The sequence below is a fragment of the Triticum urartu genome, chromosome 2, assembly GCF_003073215.2.
Source record: "Triticum urartu cultivar G1812 chromosome 2, Tu2.1, whole genome shotgun sequence".
NCBI lineage: Eukaryota > Viridiplantae > Streptophyta > Magnoliopsida > Poales > Poaceae > Triticum > Triticum urartu.
The window spans coordinates 568,015,565-568,026,832 of NC_053023.1; positions in this window are offsets into that span (position 1 = coordinate 568,015,565).

Sequence of the window (11,268 nt, forward strand, 5' to 3'; positions counted from 1 at the left end):
TGATATATTTTTTTATAAACTTAGTCAAAGTTAACAAAGTTTGACTTTGACCAAATCTTATATGCAGACTAAAAAGAAACGAAAGGAGTATGTCAGCGTTCTGGGAACGGGGTCCCCAGACTTGCCTGTCTGCGGCCCACGACGTAGCTCCACCAGCGACTCTGTACGGCTTATCTTCATCAGCAAACACTCAAGACCTTCGCGAGGCGGACGACGCAAGATCTCCTCGGGGACGGCCTCACCAGGCTAGCTCGTGAGGGGCGAAGAGATCAAGGCGAAGGGCACCTCGCGAGGTCCCTATGACGCAAGTCATGACGACCAAGGCCAGGCGGACGCCAGCGCGCGCAGTGTACTCGTTTCTTTTTTGGTGCTAAAAAGACAAGCGGAGGCGAGGAGTCTCGAGGTTAGACCTCGCTTGTCCTCAAGCGAAAGGCGAAATCGAAAAATATGTCCACATGTTTAGAGATAGAGGTGTCGATAAAAATAAAATACGGACATGAGGACATTATGATCATTCTTAGAACAGAAACTTATATAATTCTTGTCATATGATCTCTTATACTAGAGTAATAATTCAATCACAATTTCAAGTATGAATCGTAAACTTCATTGAAAACCAACAAATTATAATCTCAGTCATTGAAGCAATTGCAATTTATCATAACATAGGAAAGAGTCAATATAAGAGTTTTTCAGCAAGTCCACATACTCAACTATCATATAGTCTTTCATAATTACTGACACTCACGCAATACTTATGGGTATAGAGTTTTAATCAGGATCTTTCCAACATACTGTGCTTGCCAAAGAATAAAATGTAAAAAGGAAGGGTGAAGATTACCATGACTCTTATGCAAGGTATGAGATAAAAATAAACGATAGACCCTTCGCAGAGAGAAGCAGAGGTTGTCATGCGCTTTTATGGTTGGACGCACAAAATCTTAATGCGGAAGAACGTCACTTTATATTGCCACTTGTGATATGAACCTTTATTATGCAGTCTGTCGCTTTTATTTCTTCCATATTACACGATCGTATAAAGCTTATTTTCTCCCACACTAATAAGTCATATATATTTAGAGAGCAATTTTTATTGCTTGCACCGATGACAACTTACTTGGAGAATCTTACTCGATCCATAGGTAGGTATGGTGGACTCTCATGACAAAACTGGTTTAAGGGTATTTGGAAGCACAAGTAGTATCTCTACTTGGTGCGATGAATTTGGAGGATGACCAAAACTATGTTTATCAACTCTCAACAACTTTTATTCATCATACATTTTCTATGTGAGCTCATTACTCTCCATGTGATCCATATGATCTCTTTTATTTCTTTTTATTCTTTCTCTTTTCTTTTATTCACTTAGGATCATGGCAAAATAATCAGGCCCTTGACTCAACACTAATCTTTATTATATATAGCTCACGGACTCGATTACATAGAAGGATCATAAAGCAAAACTCAAAACTAGATCATGCCATAAACTACTAGATCAAGATATTACCAAAAGGATCGAACTAAGAAAACTGGTAAAGATAAAGGTGATGGTGATATGATATCGGGGCACTCCCCCAAGCTTGGCAGTTGCCAAGGGGAGTGCCCATACCCATGTGATTATGTCTCTCTTTTCGGGGATGGTGATGTGATGTTCTTGGCGATGATTCCCCTCAAGATACGATTCTCCTCCTCGAGCTTATTGACTTGCTACTTGAGGTCCATTATTTCCTTTCAGAGTTTTCCTGTAACAGCCAAAGCTCCCTGCTGATACGTCTCTGTCGTATCTACTTTTCCAAACACTTTTGCCCTTGTTTTGGACTCTAACTTGCATGATTTGAATGGAACTAACCCGGACTGACGTTGTTTTCAGCAAAATTGCTATGGTGTTATTTATGTGCAGAAACAAACGTTCTCGGAATGACCTGAAACTTCACGGAGCAACTTTTCATAAATAATAAAAAGTCCTCGCAAAAGATGAAGGCCGGGGGGGCCACCACCTGTCCACAAGGGTGGGGGCGCGCCTGCCCCCCTAGGGTGCGCCCCCTACCTCGTGGGCCCCCTGGAGCTCCTCCGACCTCAATTCCAACTATATATATTTGGTTTCAGGGAGAAAAAAAATCATAGAGAAGGATTCATCGCGTTTTACGATGCGGAGCCGCCGCCAAGCCCTAAAACCTCTCGGGAGGGCTGATCTGGAATCTGTTCGGGGCTCCGGAGAGGGGAATCCGTTGCCATCGTCATCATCAACCATCCTCCATCACCAATTTCATGATGCTCACCGCCGTGCGTGAGTAATTCCATCATAGGCTTACTGGAAAGTGATGGGTTGGATGAGATTTATCATGTAATCGAGTTAGTTTTGTTAGGGTTTGATCCCTAGTATCCACTATGTTTTGAGATTGATGTTGCTATGACTTTGCTATGCTTAATGCTTGTCATTAGGGCCCGAGTGCCATGATTTCAGATCTGAACCTATTATGTTTTCATCAATATATGAGAGTTCTTGATCCTATCTTGCAAGTCTATAGTCACCTACTCTGTGTTATGATCCGTTAACCCCGAAGTGACAATAATCGGGATACTTACCGGTGATGACCATAGTTTGAGGAGTTCATGTATTCACTATGTGCTAATGCTTTGTTCCGGTACTCTATTAAAAGGAGGCCTTAATATTCCTTAGTTTCCATTAGGACCCCGCTGTCACGGGAGGGTAGGACAAAAGATGGCATGCAAGTTCTTTTCCATAAGAACGTATGACTATATTCGGAATACATGCCTACATTACATTGATGAACTGGAGCTAGTTCTGTGTCACCCTAGGTTATGACTGTTACATGATGAACCGCATCCGGCATAATTCTCCATCACCGATCCATTGCCTATGAGCTTTCCATATATTGTTCTTCGCTTATTTACTTTTCCATTGCTATTGCTATCATCACTACAAAATACCAAAAACACTACTTTTACTACTGTTACCTTTTGCTACCGTTACTGTTGGAAATATGCCCTAGAGGCAATAATAAATTGGTTATTATTATATTTCATTGTTCATGATAATCGTTTATTATCCATTCTAGAATTGTATTGATAGGAAACTCAGATACATGTGTGGATACATAGACAACACCATGTCCCTAGTAAGCCTCTAGTTGACTAAGCTCGTTGATCAATAGATGGTTACGGTTTCCTGACCATGGACATTGGATGTCGTTGATAACGGGATCACATCATTAGGAGAATGATGTGATGGACAAGATCCAATCCTAAGCCTAGCACAAGATCGTGTAGTTCGTATGCTAAAGCTTTTCTAATGTCAAGTATCATTTCCTTAGACCATGAGATTGTGCAACTCCCGGATACCGTAGGAGTGCTTTGGGTGTGCCAAATGTCACAACGTAACTGGGTGGCTATAAAGGTGCACTATGGGTATCTCCGAAAGTGTCTGTTGGGTTTGCACGAATCGAGACTGGGATTTGTCACTCCGTGTAACGGAGAGGTATCTCTGGGCCCACTCGGTAGGACATCATCATAATGTGCACAATGTGACCAAGGAGTTGATCATGGGATGATGTGTTACGAAACAAGTAAAGAGACTTGCCGGTAACGAGATTGAACAAGGTATCGGGATACCGACGATCGAATCTCGGGCAAGTATCGTACCGATAGACAAAGGGAATTGTATACGGGATTGATTGAATCCTTGACATCGTGGTTCATCCGATGAGATCATCGTGGAGCATGTGGGAGCCAACATGGGTATCCAGATCCCGCTGTTGGTTATTGATCGGAGAGTTGTCTCGGCCATGTCTGCATGACTCCCGAGCCCGTAGGGTATACACACTTAAGGTTCGAGGACGCTAGGGTTATAGGGAAAGTATGTACGCGGTTACCGAATGTTGTTCGGAGTCCCGGATGAGATCCCGGACATCACGAGGAGTTCTGGAATGGTCCAGAGGTAAAGATTTATATATGAGAAGTCCCGTTTTGGTCACCGGAAAAGTTTCGGGTGCTATCGGTAACATACCGGGACCACAGGGAGGGTCCCGGGGGTCCACCAGGTGGGGCCACCAGCCCTAGAAGGCTGCGTGGGCCAAGTGTGGGAGGGGACCAGCCCCAGGTGGGCTGGTGCGCCCCCCCCCCCACCAAGGCCCAAGGCGCAAGGGAGAGTGGGAGGGGGCAAACCCTAGGTCCAGGTGGGCCTTAAGGCCCACCCTAGGTGCGCCCCCCTCTCTCCCTCCTTGGCCGCCACCCTAGATGGATTTTGGGGCTGCCGCCACCCCTAGGGAGGAAACCCTAGATGGGGGCGCAGCCCTTCCCCTTCCCCTATATATATTTGAGGTATTGGGGCTGCAAGACACACAAGATTATCTCCCTCTTGGCGCAGCTCTACCTCTCTCCCTCCTCGTCTCTCGTAGTGCTTGGCGAAGCCCTACTGGAGTTCTGCGCTCCTCCTTCACCACCACGCCGTCGTGCTGCTGCTGGATGGAGTCTTCCACAACCTCTCCTTCTCCCCTTGCTGGGTCAAGGCGTGGGAGACGTCACCGGGCTGTACGTGTGTTGAACGCGGAGGCACCGTTGCTCGGTGCTTAGATCGGAATCAACCACGATCTAAATCGCTGCGAGTACGACTCCTTCATCCGCGTTCTTGCAACGCTTCCGCTTAGCGATCTACAAGGGTATGTAGATGCACTCCCCTTCCCCTCATTGCTAGATTACTCCATAGATTGATCTTGGTGATGCGTAGAAATTTTTTAATTTCTGCTACGATCCCCAACAGTGGCATCATGAGCTAGGTCTATGCGTAGTTTCTATGCACGAGTAGAACACAAAGCAGTTGTGGGCGTCGATATTGTCAATTTACTTGCCGTTACTAGTCTTATCTTGATTCGGCGGCATCGTGGGATGAAGCGGCCCGGACCGACCTTACACGTATGCTTACGTGAGACTGGCTCCACCGACTAACATGCACTAGTTGCATAAGGTGGCTAGCGGGTGTCTGTCTCTCCCACTTTAGTCGGATCGGATTCGATGAAAATGGTCCTTATGAAGGGTAAATAGAAATTGGCATAACACATTGTGGTTTTGGCGTAGGTAAGAAACGTCCTTGCTAGAAACCTATAGCAGCCACGTAAAAACTTGCAACAACAATTAGAGGACGTCTAACTTGTTTTTGCAGCATGTGCCGTGTGATGTGATATGGCCAAAAGGATGTGATGAATGATATATGTGATGTATGAGATTGATCATGTTCTTGTAATAGGAATCACGACTTGCATGTCAATGAGTATGACAACCGGCAGGAGCCATAGGAGTTGTCTTAATTTATTTATGACCTGTGTGTCAACATAAACGTCATGTAATTACTTTACTTTATTGCTAAAGCGTTATCCATAGTAGTAGAAGTAATAGATGACGAGACAACTTCAAGAAGACACGATGATGGAGATCATGGTGTCATGCCGGTGACAACGATGATCATGGAGCCCCAAAGATGGAGATCATAAGGAGCAAAATGATATTGGCCATATCATGTCACTATTTGATTGCATGTGATGTTTATCATGTTTTACATCTTATTTGCTTAGAATGACGATAGCTTAAATAAGATGATCCCTTGCAATAATTTCAAGAAAGTGTTCCCCCTAACTATGCACCGTTGCGAAGGTTCATTGTTTCGAAGCACCACGTGATGATCGGGTGTGATAGATTCTAACGTTCGAATACAACGGGTGTAAGCCAGATTTACACACGCAATACACTTAGGTTGACTTGACGAGCCTAGCATGTACAGACATGGCCTCGGAACACGGAAGACCGAAAGGTCGAGCATGAGTCGTTTAGAAGATACGATCAACATGAAGATGTTCACCGATGTTGACTAGTCCATCTCACGTGATGATCGGACACGGCCTAGTTGACTCGGATCACGTTTCACTTAGATGACTAGAGGGATGTCTATCTGAGTGGGAGTTCATTAAATAATTTGATTAGATGAACTTAATTATCATGAACATAGTCTAAATTGTCTTTGCAAATATGTTGTGGATAAATAGCTCACGCTTTAGCTCCCTGTTTTAATACGTTCCTAGAGAAAAGACTAAGTTGAAAGATATTGTAAGCATTGACGCGGACTAGGTCCGTTGCCTGAGGAGTGTCCCCACTGCTACACAGAAGGCTTATGTCTTTGATGCACCGCTCGGTGTGCCAACCCCTCCAGCGTTGTCTGTGGATGTTATGAACATCTGACAGATACGTCCTGATGACTACTTGATAGTTAAGTGCACCATACTTTACGGCTTAGAATCGGGATTCCAATGACGTTTTGAACGCCATAGAACATATGAGATGTTCCAAGAGCTGAAATTGGGATTTCAGGCTCATGCTCGTATTGAGAGGTATGAGACCTCTGACAAGTTCTTTGCCTACAAGATGGAGGAGAATAGCTCAGCTAGTGAGCATGTGCTCAGAATGTCTGGGTGCTACAATCACTTGAATCAAGTGGGAGTTGAACTTCTAGATAAGATAGTGATTGATAGAGTTCTCTAGCCACTATCACTAAGCTACTAGATCTTGGTGATGAACTATGACATGCAAGGGATGGAGTTGATCCCGGAGCTGTTCGCGACACTTAAGACCGCAAAAGGTAGAAATCAAGAAGGAGCATCAAGTGTTGATGGTTTAACAAGACCACTAGTTTCAAGAAGGGCAAGGGCTAGAAGGGAAACTTCATGAATGCCAAACCAGTTACCGATCAAGTGAAGGAACCCAAGGTTGAACCCAAACCCGAGACTAAGTGCTTCTATTGTAAGGGGAATGATCACTGGTAGCGGAACTACCCCAAATACATGGTAGATAAGAAGGCTGGCAACTTCAACAAAGTATATACGTGTTATTAATGTGTACCTCACTAGTACTCCTGGTAGCACCTGGGTATTGGATACCGGTTCAGTTGCTATTATTGGTGACTTGAAGCAAAAGCTACGGACTAAACGGAGACTGGCTAAGGGCGAGGTGATGATGTGTGTTGGAAGTGTTTCCAAAATTGATGAGATCACCATCGCACGCTCCATCTGCCTTCGGGATTAGTATTGAACCTAGATAAATGTTATCAGGTGTCTACGTTGAGCATGAATATGATTAGATCATGTTCATTGCAATACGGTTATTCATTTAAGTTAGAGAATAATGGTTATTCTGTTTACATGAATAATACCTTTCATGGTCATGCACCCTATGTGAATGGTTCAGTGAATCTCGGTCATGGTAATACACATGTTCACACCAAAAGATGTAGATAGTACCACTTTCTTATGGCACTACCGCTTAGGTCATATTGGCATAAGATGCATGAAGAAACTCCATGTCGATGGATGTTTGGAGTCACTTGATTTTGAATCGCTTGACACATGCGAGCCATGCCTCATGGGCAGGATGACTAAGACCCCGTTTCCAGGTACAATGAAACGGGCAAGTGACTTGTTGGAAATCATACATGCTGATGCGTGTGATCCAATGAGAATTGAAGCGTGCGGTGGATATCGCTATTTTCTCATCTTCACTGACGATTTGAGTAGATATAGGTATATTTACTTAATGAAGCACAAGTCTGAAACGTTTGAAAAGTTCAAGCGATTTCAGAGTGAAGTTAAGAACCATCATAACAAGAAGATCAAATTCCTACGATCTGATCGATGAGAATTTCTGAGTTATGAGTTTGGCAATCACTTAAGACATTGTGGAATTGTTTCACAGTTGAAGCCACCTGGAACACCATAGGGTAATGGTGTGTCCGGACGTCGTAATCGAACCTTATGAGATATGGTGCGATCTATGATGTCTCTTACCGATCTACCGTTTTCATTTTGAGGTTATGCGTTAGAGACGGCTGCATTCACTTTAGATAGGACACCATCTAAGTCCGTTGAGACAACGTCGTGTGAACATTGCTTTGGCAAGAAACCAAAGTTGTCGTTTCTTAATGTTTGGGGCTGCGATGCTTAAGGCTTTAGCCGGAGAAGCTCGAATCCAAAGCGGAAAAACACATCTTCATAGGATACCCAAAGGTGACAGTTGGGTACACCTTCTATCTTAGATCTGAGGGCAAATTGTTTGTCGCTAAGAATGGGTCCTTTCTCGAGAAGGAGTTTCTCTCGAAAGAATTGAGTGGGAGGAAGATAGAACTTGATGAGGTTGTCGAACCTTTATTTCAACCAGAGAGTGATGCAACACAGAAAGATGCTTTCTGTGTCGCCTACGTCTGTTGAAGAGGAAGTTAATGATAGTGATCATGAAGCTTTGGATCAGGTTGCTATCGAACCTCATAGGTCGACAAGGATATGTACTACTCCTGAGTGGTACGGTAATCCTGTCTTAGATATCATGAGGTTAGACAACAATGAACCTACGAGCTATGGAGAAGCGATGGTGGGCCCGTATTCTGACAAATGGTTAGAAGCCATGAAATCCGAGATAGGATCCATGTATCAGAACAAAGTATGGACTTTGGTGGACTTGCCGGATGATCGGCGAGCCATTGAGATAAATGTATCTTTAAGAAGAAGACGGACGTGGGCGGTAATGTTACCGTCTATGAAGCTCAACTTGTGGGAAAGAGTCTTTTCACAAGTTCAAGGAGTTGACTACGATGAGAATTTCTCACCCGTAGCGATGCTTAAGTCCGCCGGAATCATGTTAGCATTAGCTGTATTTTTCGATTATGAAATCTGATAGATGGATGTCAAAAACAAGTTTTCTTACCAGTTTTCGTAAGAAAGAGTTGTATGTGATACAATCAAAGTTTTGTCGATCCTAAGGATGCTAAAAGGTATGCTGGCTCCAGCGATCCTTCTATGGACTAGAGCAAGCATCTCGGAGTCAGAATATATGCTTTGATGGAGTGATCAAAGCTTTTAGGTTTATACAATGTTTGCTAGAAACTTGTATTTACAAGAAAGTGAGTGGGAGCACTATAACATTTCTGATAAGTATATGTGGATGACATATTGTTGATCCGAAATAATGTAGAATTTCTGGAAAGCATAAACGGTTGTTTGAAGAGTGATTTTCAATGGAAGACCTGGATAAAGCTGCTTACATATTGGGCATCAAGATCTATAGAGATAAATCAAGACGCCTGATGATACTTTCAAAGAACGCACACCTTGACATGATTTTGAAGGAGTTCAAAATAGATCAGTCAAAGAAGGGATTTTTACCTGAGTTGTAAGGTGTGAAGTTGAGTAAGACTCAAAGCTTGACCACGGCAGAAGAAAGAGTAAGGACGAAGGTCGTCCCCTAAGCTTTTGTCATAGGCTCTATACGGTATGCCATGCTGAGTACCGCACCTGATGTGTGCCTTGCCACATGTCTGGCAAGAGGGTACAAAGGTGATCTAGGAGTGGATCACCAGATAGCGGTCAAAATTATCCTTAGAGGAATAAGGAAATGTTTCTCGGTTATGGAGGTGATAAAGAGTTCGACGTAAAGAGTTACGTCGATGCAAGCTTAACACCTATCCGGATAGCTCTAAGTAGAGATACCGGATACGCATAATGGAACAATAATTTGGAATAGCTCCAAGTGGAACGTGGTAGCAGCATCTACGATATGAAATAAAGTTTTGCGAAATACATAGGGATCTGAATATTGCAGACCCGTTGACTACAACCTCTCTCACAAGCATAACATTGTCAAACCCAGAACTCATTGAGTGTTAATCACATAGTGATGTGAACTAGATTATTGAGTCTAGTAAACTCTTTGGATGTTGGTCACATGGCGATGTGACCTGTGAGTGTTAATCACATGGCGATGTGAACTAGATTATTGACTCTAGTGCAAGTGGGAGACTGTTGGAAATATGCCCTAGAGGCAATAATAAATTGGTTATTATTATATTTCATTGTTCATGATAATCGTTTATTATCCATGCTAGAATTGTATTGATAGGAAACTCAGATACATGTGTGGATACATAGACAACACCATGTCCCTAGTAAGCCTCTAGTTGACTAAGCTCGTTGATCAATAGATGGTTACGGTTTCCTGACCATGGACATTGGATGTCGTTGATAACGGGATCACATCATTAGGAGAATGATGTGATGGACAAGATCCAATCCTAAGCCTAGCACAAGATCGTGTAGTTCGTATGCTAAAGCTTTTCTAATGTCAAGTATCATTTCCTTAGACCATGAGATTGTGCAACTCCCGGATACCGTAGGAGTGCTTTGGGTGTGCCAAACGTCACAACGTAACTGGGTGGCTATAAAGGTGCACTACGGGTATCTCCGAAAGTGTCTGTTGGGTTGGCACGAATCGAGACTGGGATTTGTCACTCCGTGTAACGGAGAGGTATCTCTGGGCCCACTCGGTAGGACATCATCATAATGTGCACAATGTGACCAAGGAGTTGATCACGGGATGATGTGTTATGGAACGAGTAAAGAGACTTGCCAGTAACGATATTGAACAAGGTATCGGGATACCGACGATCGAATCTCGGGCCAGTATCGTACCGATAGACAAAGGGAATTGTATACGGGATTGATTGAATCCTTGACATCGTGGTTCATCCGATGAGATCATCATGGAGCATGTGGGAGCCAACATGAGTATCTAGATCCCGCTGTTGGTTATTGACCGGAGAGTTGTCTCGGCCATGTCTGCATGACTCCCGAGCCCGTAGGGTCTACACACTTAAGGTTCGATGACGCTAGAGTTATAGGGAAAGTATGTGCGCGGTTACCGAATGTTGTTCGGAGTCCCGGATGAGATCCCGGACGTCATGAGGAGTTCCGGAATGGTTCGGAGGTAAAGATTTATATATGGGAAGTCCTGTTTTGGTCACCAGAAAAGTTTCGGGTGCTATCGGTAACGTACCGGGACCACCGGGAGGGTCCCGGGGGTCCACCAGGTGGGGCCACCAGCCCTAGAAGGCTGCGTGGGCCAAGTGTGGGAGGGTACCAGCCCCAGGTGGGCTGGTGCGCCCCCCACCAAGGCCCAAGGCGCAAGGGAGAGTGGGAGGGGGCAAACTCTAGGTCCAGATGGGCCTTAAGGCCCACCCTAGGTGCGCCCCCTCTCTCCCCCCTTGGCCGCCACCCTAGATGGGTTTTGGGGCTGCCGCCACCCCTAGGGAGGGAACCCTAGATGGGGGCGCAGCCCCTCCCCTTCCCCTATGTATATTTGAGGTATTGGGGCTGCAAGACACACGAGATTATCTCCCTCTTGGCGCAGCTCTACCTCTCTCCCTCCTCGTCTCTCGTA